General features: G+C 40.9%; 1 protein-coding gene across 1 annotated transcript in view; it reads left to right on the forward strand.

Annotated features, from left to right (window-relative positions):
* Positions 1-12,786, forward strand: part of LOC116502701 — a 227,695-nt gene that overhangs the window by 13,540 nt on the left and 201,369 nt on the right.

Genomic DNA, 12,786 nt, shown 5'->3' on the forward strand with positions numbered 1-12,786 from the left:
CCCTCACTACACATGCTGGGGTTCCAGGGGACACTGCCAAGATTCTCCTCAATAACTTATTTTGAGGGATTCCCAACCCAGACAACTTAACTAACTCCCATATTTCTGCCCCATAGGTAAGTACTGGTTCAATTTTCACCTGAAAGATCTTTTAACACGGGGGTTAATTAAGATGGAGTTTTCTCTAAGATAAGTTTATTTAATTGGGCCTTCCGAGCCAGGGCCTTCTTAGCTCTGGCTTTTACATGTTTATTCCATTTACCATTTGTCTGGAATACTATCCCTAAATAGGTAAATGACTGCCATATAAAACCCATCTCCTCATCTTTTGTTGTCTGCTAAATATCATTACCTTTGATTTCTCTACGTTAATCATCAAGCGATTCTTTATACAATATGTTGCCAACCTTCCGAGTGACCTTCGTAGCCCCACCTGTGAGGCCGACATCAAAATTATATCATCGGCGTATAACAAGCAATTTACCTGTCTATACTAGGTCCATGGAGTGATAGGTCTTCCAAACATTTTGGCAAGTCGTTTAAGTATAAATTGAAAAGTGTTGGAGCTAAAATGCAACCTTGTCTTACGCCCTTATTTATTGGGATTGCATTTGTTACCGATCCTATCCTGTTCACTCGAACTCTAACCTGGGTTTCCATGTATAACAATCTAATTAAATATAGCAATTTCTTTTCTATTCCCATGGCCTCTAATTTATCCCATAAAATTTGTCTATTACTTGTATCGAAGTCAGCCTTCAGGTCTATAAATGCCACATACAGTGGTTTGTTCCAAAACGTAAACTTTGTTATTAGATGGTCCAATACAAAACAATTGTCCATAATAGATCTTCCGCTCCTGAAGCCTGTCTGTTCTTCAGCTAGGATGTTATCTCTTTTTATCCAATCTTCTAATTTATGAAGGAAATACTTAGCATAATTTTTTGCTGAAATATCGATTAGACAACCAGAAATTATCTGGGTTATCTCTAGAGCCTTTTTTATGTAGTGGAATAATTATTGATGTGCGCCAACTAGCAGGAATTTGCCCTGTTCTATTAATAAAAGTAAAGAGATCCTCCAGGACAGGCACCCACCGGGTTATGTTTTCTTTAAATAACGATGTCGGGAGCGCATCCTGTCCTGGAGCTTTGTTTAACTTCAGGGAGGACTCACCTCCATGATTGACACTTCTGCCCACTGGGATAAAGCTTCATATCCCTGTTTCAGGCTCAGAGAAGATATCACATCATCAGAACATTCCGCTACTGCTGGAGTGGCCAAATGCCTCTCCCAACTTACTCCCAACTGCAGTAATATTTGGGTCACTTATTGATTTTCTATCTTCAATAATTTTTGAGATTCCCAACCAGAAGAGTGGGTGATGCCAGCTTTGCTGTCTGTTCTCTATGGGAGCGCCTTCCCTCTGGAATGAGCTGCCCCTGGAGGTTCGTATAATCCCCGACCTCCGGTCCTTCTGACGTGCCCTAAAAAGTTGGCTTTTCTAGCAAGCCGGCCTGGCCTGAACAAAATAAAATAAATGATTGATTATTGTTAATTTTAATTGAATTTTTAAAATGTTATTGTTAATCTTAATTGGGTTTGTTTTTTGGATATTCTATTAATTTTTTTAAACTTATATAATATGTGTTTTTTTTATGTTGTACGCCGCCCCGAGTCCTTTGGGAGAAGGGCGGCATATAAATCCAATAAACAAACAAACAAACAACAAACAAGCCAGCCCATAAATTATCAGTATAAGAGGCCTTTTTCTTCTTCAATAGCTGCTTATATTTCTGCCTCATCATGATATACTCCTGTAATTCCATGTTTGGGCTGATTAAATATCTCCTAAGTGATTTTCTGAGCTGTTTTCTCCTTTGCTTGCAGTCGTTATCAAACCATGTTTTTTTTAAAATAGTCTTTATTGGTTATACATTTTTAATAAGACATACAAATACAGCTTTAAACATACAAACCCCCCTCCCCCCCCTGACAGTCATTCACAGCCCAACATTGTTTTTCTTCCTCATTGTTTAGTCTCTAAACGAGCATATCTCGTTTCCCTTCCATCCTAATTTGGCTTTTACCAAAATGCACAACCCTCCTGGGGCTCTTCCCTTTATAGCTACCCTCTTTGCTGGTAGCTGCCAAATATTAAACCCAGGGAGCTCAATAGGGGCCTCGTCACCACTAACCCAAGTCTCCTGCAAGGCAATTACACAATACCTGTTTAGAAATTTAATACAGTCATCCGTACACCAACTTCCTTTCCATCCTGCCACATTCCATGAGAGGAAGTGTATTCTTAAAGAAGGTGATTGTACGCTATTTCCTAGTCAGGCTTCTTGAGTAATCTCTTCCACCCATCCTTCCCCATTTGTGCTCATACACCCATTTAATCGCCTGCACTCCATTTAAGTCTGTTTAGGCGTCGTTTCTCTGCCTGTTGCTTTCTGGCTTGCAGATCTATAAGCTCTATTAATCTCTGCCTCCACGATAAATAATTTTACTTGAGCACCCCTCTTATGTCGTTCCTTGGTATCATTTTAAGGGGGACTGGGAAATTCCTTCCTGGATACCTTCCAACTCCGGTGTTCGTCCCACAGCACTTTGCACTGTTAGCTGTCAGCTGTCTCTGGCACTATGTGCTGTACTGGGCTTTTAAGCTGCTGACTCTCTGGAATCGTATCATGCCTTGAAGGGGACAGAACAAACGACCCCAAAGGAGCAGCAGAGGAGATAGTCTGCTTCAGCAGCTTTCTCATCTCTTTGAGTTTTTTTAAGACTTCTTGCTGCTCCGATATTGAAAGTAGAGAAAAAGTTTCTAAGCAGGCAGTGAAATGTCTCATCTTGCATTAAGCCAATTGAAGGAAGTTTCACATTAGTTGGATCCAAAACCTCAGCCGACATTTCCTTGGTAATGCTAGGTCTCCTCCCTATTTCAGTTGACTTGCTTTCCCTATTTGGTTTACTTTTCAGGTCAGCTTTTCCATGCGCTGCAATGCTCTCCCTGGGGGCTCTCTGGATCAGCGGGGTGACTTCACTACTAGAAAAAACTCGAGTTGGTAAAATTTGGAAGAAAGCCAAGAATCCTCTCATTCGCATGAGCAGGCTTGGAAAGAGCTGTTGTTTGAACTTAAGACAAATTCTGGAATAATTATCGCATTGCGGAAGATATTCATGTGCTGCCAAATCTATTGCTCCCTTATCACTCTGCGGAAGCTGCGACAGAGAGGCCGCTATCCGTCTTTTTGAAGTCCATCTACCCGTATTTATCTCAGAATTATATATGTTCAATACAATCTGCTCCTTCAACAATCGCCTGCCCCCCCCCCCACTCCTATACCATGGGATTTCAGTCCTCACCAGCACATCATCTTTTTTTCTTCCATAAGTACAGTCAAAATGCTGTCTGCTTACTCCTTCCCTCAGTTGATTCATTGATGATATCTGACCAGATCTTTCTATCTGGCAACCAGTCGATATTACCTGCGGCTTTTCCGCCTGTTCCCCCGTGATCACGGAGTCCAACTTTAAATGCACTTCTTAAAACTGGTCAAAAATGGCCAAGACTGTCTGAGAAGTGAGCATGCTGTGTCGGCTGATAAACTCCTTCGTACTATCACTTAGCTGATTTTCACGCTCTAAAACTGGTCCACTGTAGTTGTGAAGCTCCAATTCTAGTCCCTTATTTTGGCATGGAGCTGACTCACTTAAAGTTGCTGAGTCATTTGTCTTCCGAATATGCGGAGGGATTTGTGAGCCTCCCAGCAGGCCTCCCAACTGACTCTCTTCGGCCTGCGCCTGCCGATCCCATTCCAGGGAAAAATCCCCAAACAGTGCCAAAACCTCGCAGCTGTCCGGCCGGGGAAGAGGGGGAGGATGCATGACTCCTTATTGGTGGAATAAGCTGACAGTATCCGTCGATTCTCTGCTGCTCTTGCAATCCAGTTCCACCTTCCTTACTACTTGGTGAGCACTGTGCCGTCTTTCTTTTCTTCCCCCTGGGAGATGCCATCCCATGGTTCCTCAATCACTATCTTTGGTCCCCCTTCTTAATATCTCCTACCATGTCAATAATATCTCCGACCAGTTAGTCATAGCTCTCAGAGAGATGCCAAGAGGTTTAACAGATGCTGCTTCCTTAAGCCCAAAAGGAAAATATCAAAAACATAATCAAATTGCACCCATGGTATAGAACTGGGATCCTCCACAATAGTTAAATTTGTATCCCTAGTGTAGAACTGAGACCTGAGTCAGCCGCTATCTGTGCAGAAACATTGAACATTATTCAGCCAAAGGCCTCATGATATGAGGGAATTCTCACATGCAGATCAATGTAGAGCGTGTGGGAAGAGCTAAAAGGATGAACAATTCCTCTCTTACAAAAGGAGCCAGAAGCGCCCCAAAGTGCTTGTGCAATTTTCTTTTCAAGCATTGTGGCCATGTGTTGCTCTTCTGTAGTATAGTGAGGGCTAAAAAGTCCAAATTCGATTTAAATAAAATCAGTTAAATTAAAGATTTTTGGAAGGATTTGGAGCAGAAATATTTCAGGATTTGAGAGGCTCATGTTTGTTTGAAGCTTTTTATTCACTTGTCAGTAATTATTCTGGGCCAAGCTGGACAATAAAGAGACTGAAAAGAGCAGAGAGATTAATTCAATTCTCTTTTATCCCCTTCTTTCTTTCTATCGACATTCACTAATTTTAGCTAAATCTCTTTTTTCTTGCATTGTCACTTCCCTATCCAGAGAAAACTCTTCAAACTGTTGGAATCCTCACGTTTTGTGGTTGGAGGAGAATTTGTACTTTCTGTTTATTCATGATCTTTGGATTGATGGGTCCCAATATCATTGCTGGAACTGGTCCAGGTTCTTTCTTCCCTCTAAATGGCATTTATGGGTTGTAGAGGTAAGGCAGAAGGAATAAGGCCTGTCACAACCCAGAATTTTATTTCTGAACGCTCAATGTCACTTGTGTCAATCGCTGTTGTGTCGGACATAGTGCCGGAGCGGCCAAAAGCCTCTTTCTTGACAGCGGGCAAAGAAAGAGGCTTTTGGCCCCTCTGGCGCTGTGTCCGCCATAGATGCGAGACACGGGGAGTAGGTTGGGCGGGGGATGAGTGGGCTAGCTGGCTAGGGCAGCCGGCGAAGAAAGGGGAGAGGAAGAGGAGGAGGAGGAAAGGGGGAGGGGAGCAGGACAGGGCTCCCGGTGGGAGGAGAGGAGAAAGCAAAGGAGGGCACAGCGGGCAAAAGAAAGAACGCGCCAGCCTGCCAGCAGAGGCGGGTAAAAGACCCGCCTCTGCTGGCAGGCTACCCCTCTCTTCTCAAACAAGGCTGCCCCTCTCTTCTCAAACAAACTAAGAGAGAGAGTTTGTTTGAATGAAGTGAAGAAACAAATACACGCACGCAACACACACACACACACACACACACAGAAATTACTTAGAATAAAAAATTACTTACAAAATACATTAATTTTGAACCCCTCCCCCTCCCTCCGACCCACATACCTTTTCCAGCTGTGTCACAATCACAGAGCATTTCAACTCTGCTCTTGTCTGCCATGATGAAAATGTAAAAAGAAAAAGGCAAGAGCTGCTCAGGTCAGGCTGGGTTAGCTGCTCCCAGAGTCTCCAATGGATGACTCTGCTTAACTGGTTTTAAAAAGCCTCTTTAAAAAGTGGCCTCCACAGGAGGAGCGAGAGAACCACGCGCCTCATCTACATAAGGAATTTTTCGGCTTTCAACCCTTGCTTAACTCTGCTCAAGTGATCATAAAGATAGGACTAAATGAGGCACGTGGGTCTCTCGCTTCCTCCTGCAGAGGGCGCTTTTTAAGAGGCTTTTTTAAACAGTTAAGCACTAAGCAGAGTCATCCACTGTGACTCTGGCAGCAACTACCTCTGCCTTTTTCCTTTTAATTTTTTTTTCTTTTCATGATGACAGTGGTGAGGCTCTGCCTCCTCTGACTGCACGTCCCTGGTCCAGCCTCGGTAAGATCCTTGGCGACTTCTTAATTGAACTCAAAAGCTGAAGCCTGAACCCTGAAGAAAGCGAGGAGCAGGAACCGGTGGAAGAACAGAAAGAGGCAAAATGTGGAGGAAAGGTAAAGATTGGACAGGAGACGTCCCAGGGGATAAGGGGTATCCGCCTGATATCCAGCCCTAAGTAAAAGGCAAAGAAAGACAAAGACCGGGCAGGAGACGTCCCAGGGGATTAGAGGAATCCACCTGAGATCCGGCTTTGAAATGGAAAACTGGTAGGAAAAAGGCATCCAGTCCAGGACAGAGTTGCCAAAAGGGAAGCTGCTCAAAGATTTGCCGGTGGGTTGTATTTTGCCTCAATCTGAGATATTAGGAGGATTAGATATAGGAATCAAAGGAGGTCTTTTTCTCATTATTGTATGTCTGTCTGGCCTCAACTTCCTTTGGACAATCCAGGTGATTTTTGGCCATTTCAGGGACCTCATAATATGGGACTTATTGAGCAACTAAAAACAATATTGCAGAAACAAACAAGTCAGACAGATACACAATATTTCAGTTTATTTGTGAAACTTGGTAATAATCCATTTCTGTTAGAGGAGTGTGAAGGTTGTGTATATGTGTTTCTATGTTGTATCATTTCCAAGACTTGGGAGAGGAGTAAGACCCTCTAATAACAATGAAAAAAGGCCTTATTATTATTTATTATTTTACTTTAAAAAAGGGATTTGGAAAAAAATGGTGCTTATTGGCTTGTGAAAGCTCCCTAAAATAATGATAATAATGATTGGTTTGCCTGGAGAAAGTATGAAAGGAAATATTTGTATGTGGATTTTTATGCAAGCAGTTTGAATGGAGGATAAATGTGTAAGTATACCGATATGTAAATGCTTGTGTGTGTTGAGTCCCTATCCTCAGACCACTGTTCCCTCTAAGGTGCGCGCCTGCGCGGCCGCGCACATCACAAAAAAATCCCGCGCAGCAGTTTCTATCTGCCGCGCAGAGATTTCTGTAAAGGAAACATGGGGAAGTCCTTTGCAGGCGGCTACAACTGGCTGCCTGCAAAGGACCTCCCCAGACTTGTTTTGAAGAGCACGGCTCTTCAAGTCCATGTTCGTGGCGGGGGATCCCTTGGAGAGGGGATTCCTTCCTGAGAGACCCCGCCCAGAAAATGCGGAGAGCGGCAGTGGAGACCCGGGGCTGCTTCTGCTGCGACTGCTGGACTGTGTGGGGCTGGGAAGGGTGCGGGAAGAGCGGCAGGGCTGGCGGTGGCCAGCGGTGGCAGGCTGGTTGGCTGCCTTTCCACCGCTGCCCCCTCTGTGTGCGGCTTTCAACCTGCTCCCCCGACTCGTAACTCCTCCTGTTTCCCCCCTCCCTCTTACATGCCCCCTTGGTGCAGCGGGCTACTGCCGGCGAAAGGAGTGGGGCGGGTGACATTGCACAACTGGGTAAATTATAAACCACAGATTTTAATCCTATTTAATTTTTAATGGTATCAAATTTAGCTATAAAGTGGCCTTACCTACTTTTTTTTCCCTGGGCCTGCTAAATTCTGGTCCCTGGTGATACAATGAGTTAAATGCATTCTGGCCTGGATTTCCTATTGTGCAATTTGTGTCATGGACTTAATCATTTTAAATTCCATAAAATGCCAGTACACATCCTTTCTGCCAAGAGATCAGAAAAAACAATGCTCGAATCTTCTGATATTTAAATGATTTATAATGTTGTTTAGATATATAATTTGGATTACATTTGAAAGCTATGCATTGATTAAATACTACAGAATACAAGCAGTTCTTTCTTTTTTGGTTTTAGAAAAGGATAATTCCCCTTTTAGCCAGGCTTTTTGAATTAGATTATGGTGATGTTAACACCAGTTTTTAAGTAGATTTCAAATTTTTTTAAAAAAATCTTTTAGCTGCTTTGAATACCTTGGAGATGAAAAGACGGGGTACAAACTCAAATAACAAAAAATAGTACATTCATTTTGAAAAATAAATGCAAGACTTGATTAATTTCATATCTTTATTTAAAATAGTTTTGGCATGGCATATGGTTTTATTGATTCAGTTGGAAATGATGTGGATGTTGTATCTGATTCTGAGGTATATATATTGTTAAGTAACATAACATATAGCATATAGTCCAAACTTGCTAGACTATTTAATTGATCTTACTACTTTAAAGGGGGAGAGTTTCATGATAAATTATTTTATTACATTTATGTTGCATTTATATATTATATTTATTACATTTATATTTCACACTATATATTTGTATTGTTATTTTAGTGTTTATTGTCAATTTTGATAGATATTATATTGATATATCAATACTGATTTTACTCATACTAAATAACAATTACTGCTATTATTTATCAGCATTAAATATTTACAGTTTTTAATATTGAGTTAGTCGTATTTTAGAATAATAGGATTATCTTTTAATAGGATAATTGGCAAAATCTAATTCAAATGTGATGGGTTGCATTCCAAAGAATGTGAGAGGACAGGTTGCCTGCAAAATGCCAGGACCCAGGCTGTTGGTGCCATGTCTCTCTCTAGCCAGTCTAACAATGTAAAAGCTGAGCAGAAGTCTTTTTTTTTTCAGGGTGAGCGGAAAAGTATAGTGTTTGAGTAGCACATTTTCATGCCTGGCATTCATCAGGCTGAAACCTCGCTCGCAATCGGCGCTTGACACTTGGAATGTTGCGCAAATGTCCAGCAGACATGACAGCAGTTCAAACTGTTGCTCTCTTAGGTGCTCAGGGATGAAACTGTGCCGCTCAAACACTATACTTTCCCGCTCACACTGAAAAAAAATTAGAGGGAACATTGCCCCAGACTGTGAAAGGGGTTAATTATTTTGATTCCCTTTCTTATAAAGAAACCCAGTGCTCCTCTGGTTAAACTGGAGGACTCTGAGACTGGTCTGTCACCTCCTACTTACTAATGTAATGGGACACTACAGACAAGGAGATCCCAGAGAAGGGGGGAGTTTTTAAAAAAAGGAGAAGCATGAGAATGACAGCCGCTGGGAATGTCCCCTTCACAGAGCCAGAATGGGATCTGGATGATGATGGGGACAATATGAGGCTACAGAATTCTCAATGTTATATGGAATCCAAAAATGGAGTTTCCTAAATTAAGACTCTTTTAAAAGTATATGAAATAAGGCAAAAGAAAGGTGAGAGTCCTGAGGACTTTTCCTGAAAGGATATACCAGGATTTTAGGTAATACACTGATTTAGATCATGAAGCCTCAGATAATCAGGAAATAATAAACATGATTTTTTAAATTATTTTATTTTAATTGAACAAAAACACAAAGAATCATCCTTCATTACATCTTGTAGAAAGCGTGTTGATTGGTTACAGATAACTTTCGTGCATTTCTTCCACAGTCATTACTTATAGTTCATATTAGATTATACACTTTAAATCAAAAATCTTTGTATATCTTACTATGAATGTATCACATTTCTCGTTTGACTACAATTATTTGAACATGCTTTTACCTCAAATCATTCATAGTTAAAGACACAACTAAATAATGGCATTCATTAGCTATTTCAAAAAAATCTTCCAATAACATTACACCTTTATAACATCTTTTAAGTAAAAATCAATTAATAAAGTTTCTAAACCTCCTCCCCCTTTTTTTCCAACTCACTGATTAAAATTTATATCCAAGTTACTTTTGTAAATACCATAGCATGTATATATTGTTAAACAATGTCCATTAACATTTCCTTGTTGTTATTATAATTGGCTAAAAATCATTTACTATTTATGCCCCATCTCCTCTCACCAGAGCCCTCTCCCCAAAAACCTTACACCTTTATAATAAGATCTAAATAAAATGTTAATAAAACTTATAGGTCTTTTTCCCAAGTCACAATTTACAATTTATATCCAAATTTCTTTCACTAGATTGCCAATACATGTATATATATCATTAAGCTGTATCCATTATCATTTACAATACAATACGATAGCAGAGTTGGAAGGGACCTTGGAGGTCTTCTAGTCCAACCCCCTTCCTAGGTAGGAAACCCTATACCATTTCAGACAGATGGCTATCTAACATCTTCTTAAAGACTTGCAGTGTTGGGGCATTCACAACTTCTGGAGTCAAGCTGTTCCACTGATTAATTGTTCTAACTGTCAGGAAATTTATCCTCAGTTCTAAGTTGCTTCTATCCTTGATTAGTTTCCACCCATTGCTTCTTGTTCTACCCTCTGGTGCCTTGGAGAATAGTTTGACTCCCTCTTCTTTGGGGCAACCCCATAGATATTGGAACACTGCTATCATGTCTCCCCTAGTCCTTCTTTCTCTTAAACTAGACATACCCAGTTCCTGCAACCGTTCTTCATGTTTTATTCTCCAGTCCCCTAATCATCTTTGTTACTCTTCTCTGCACTCTTTCCAGAGTTTCCACATCCTTTCTACATCGTGGCGACCAGAACTGAATGCAGCATTCCAAGTTTGGCCTTACCAAGGTATTATAAAGTGGTATTAACACTTCACGTGACCTTGATTCTATCCCTCTATTTTATGTAGCCTACAACTGTGTTGGCTTTTTTGGCAGCTGCTGAACACTGCTGGCTCATATTTAAATGGTTGTCTACTAGGACTCCAAAATCCCTTTCACAGTTACTACTATTGAGCAAGGTACCACCTATACTGTACCTGTGCATTTCGTTTTTGTTGCCCAAATGTAGAACCTTATTCACCATTGAATTTCATTTTATTAGATAGTGCCCAATGTTCATGTTTGTCAAGATCCTTCTGTATCTTGAGCCTATCTTCTGGAGTGTTGGCTATTCCTGCCATTTCATTATTATTATTATGGTTAATTAATTGTTAGCGAATAGACATTTGATAACAATCTAAAACAATCTTAAGGGTTACAAAATTCCTACTTATTAATCACCAAAATCAACTAATTTTTTATTATCAACATTCATTGTCAACATGTATCTTTCCAGTAACAAAACAGTCTTATCTCTCTTGCCAATTGTGGTGTCATTCTTCTTTTTATCTCCTTTATAAGGTTTTTATAGACTTCTCTCCGCACTTTGTTGCTTGAAGGGTCTCTCAGATAATCTCGTTGCCCACCAGTTGCTACTAAAATTAGCTTGTCTTTTGTTGTCAATCTTGCTTCTGAAAAAATTTCTCTTCTTATGTCTATCATCATTAGTATTTTTTTTCTTCTGTGTCCTGGAATCTGGGGTAGTGCTCCAATTCATTGAATTCCCTTTTCCATATTCCCTTCTTTCCACTTTCATCCACATTTGCTCCATTAACAAATTCATCTATTGGCTTATCTTTATCTTCTATATCTTCAATCTCCCCTTTAATTTTTGGGGCTCCAACCCCATCATCTTTTGCTGTGAGGAAGATTAGTATTTCCAGCTTCTTCTCAATTCTCCCATATCCTTCCAGTAGATTTTGAATTCCAGCCAAGATATTTTGGAATTTTAAGGTTTCCTCATCTGAATATTGATCCATGTTTCCAAAACAGAAGAAAGAAAAAAAAGAAAAAAAACTAATAGCGACTGCCACTCTAGCCTTCCAGGTCTCTTTTATTTTTTATTTTAGATTGACTTGAACACAAGTTCTTTTATGCTCTTCAAAGGAGAAGGGTTCTGTTTCCTCCCCTCTTTCTTTCCCCTGCCAAAATAATTCTCAGAGGCACCCGTAAAAACAATTTGTGCCCTTGGTTCTTTATCAGTTTCTGTAAACAAGTTGCAAACCCTTGGGACCTTACCAGCATGCTACATGCAGAAAAGAAGGATATTGGAAGAGTGGATGCCTATAGCCATGCAAGTGGTGGCTATAGCCATGCAAGCAGAAAAAGAAGGGTGAAGAGGCCAGGGACAGGGAGCTGTTGCTCCTCCACCCCATCTCTGTGGAAGTCCAAATTGGGGGATCTAAACATAAGATGTTAACAGATACAGGAGCCAGTAGATCTGTTTTTAGCAGATGTGGTGGGTGGTAGGTTTCAAAACTTTTTAGAACCTCTTCTGTAGGTGTGGCCTGCTTTGTGGGAGTGGCTTGCCAGCCATGTGACTGAGTTGGAGTGGCTTGCCAGCCATGTGACTGAGTGGGCATGGCTTGGCACTTAGCAACCGAAATGTTGGCTCAGAAACTCTGGCATTGAAGTGTGCAAGTCTTAAAGCTGTCAAGTTACAAGACCCTTTCACCTCTATCCCTTTAGAAAAAAAACCCAGGGGTGTTCAAACTTGACAGCTTTAAGACTTGTGGACTTCAACTCCCAGAATTCCTCCTCTCGCTCTTCATCTTGATGATGTGCGGACGGGCGGGGAGAGAGAGCTGGAACCGGTTCTAAACGGCACTGTAGATTTGTGGAACCTCTTCTATAGAAGACGTTAGAACTGGCAGGAACCTACCCCTGGATGTATTGCTCCTCCGACTACCGATGAGATACCTTTTGTTGGGGCTTCAGGAAAGGCTATAACAAAAGCCCAAACTGCACAGAAGGAGGTGAAAACTTAGGGTTTGGCATCTCTACAGGACAGCAGAGACTGTTAGCCTAAAGAGGGAAGCAATCTATTAACGCCCTCTGTTAATAGAAAACAATTGGGATTCTTGGGGATGGCTGGTTTTTGTAGAATTTGGATTCTTAATTTTTGATTTATTGTCAATTTGATTTATTGTTAAAGGGGTGGGAGGGTGGGAAAATATTTGAATGGACTGGAGAAAGCCAACAAGCATTCACACAAATAAAGAGTGAGCTTATGAAAGCACTGGCACTGGGGTTTCCGAACC

The sequence above is a fragment of the Thamnophis elegans genome, chromosome 2 (assembly GCF_009769535.1).
Source record: "Thamnophis elegans isolate rThaEle1 chromosome 2, rThaEle1.pri, whole genome shotgun sequence".
In the NCBI taxonomy this organism is placed as follows: Eukaryota; Metazoa; Chordata; class Lepidosauria; order Squamata; family Colubridae; genus Thamnophis; species Thamnophis elegans.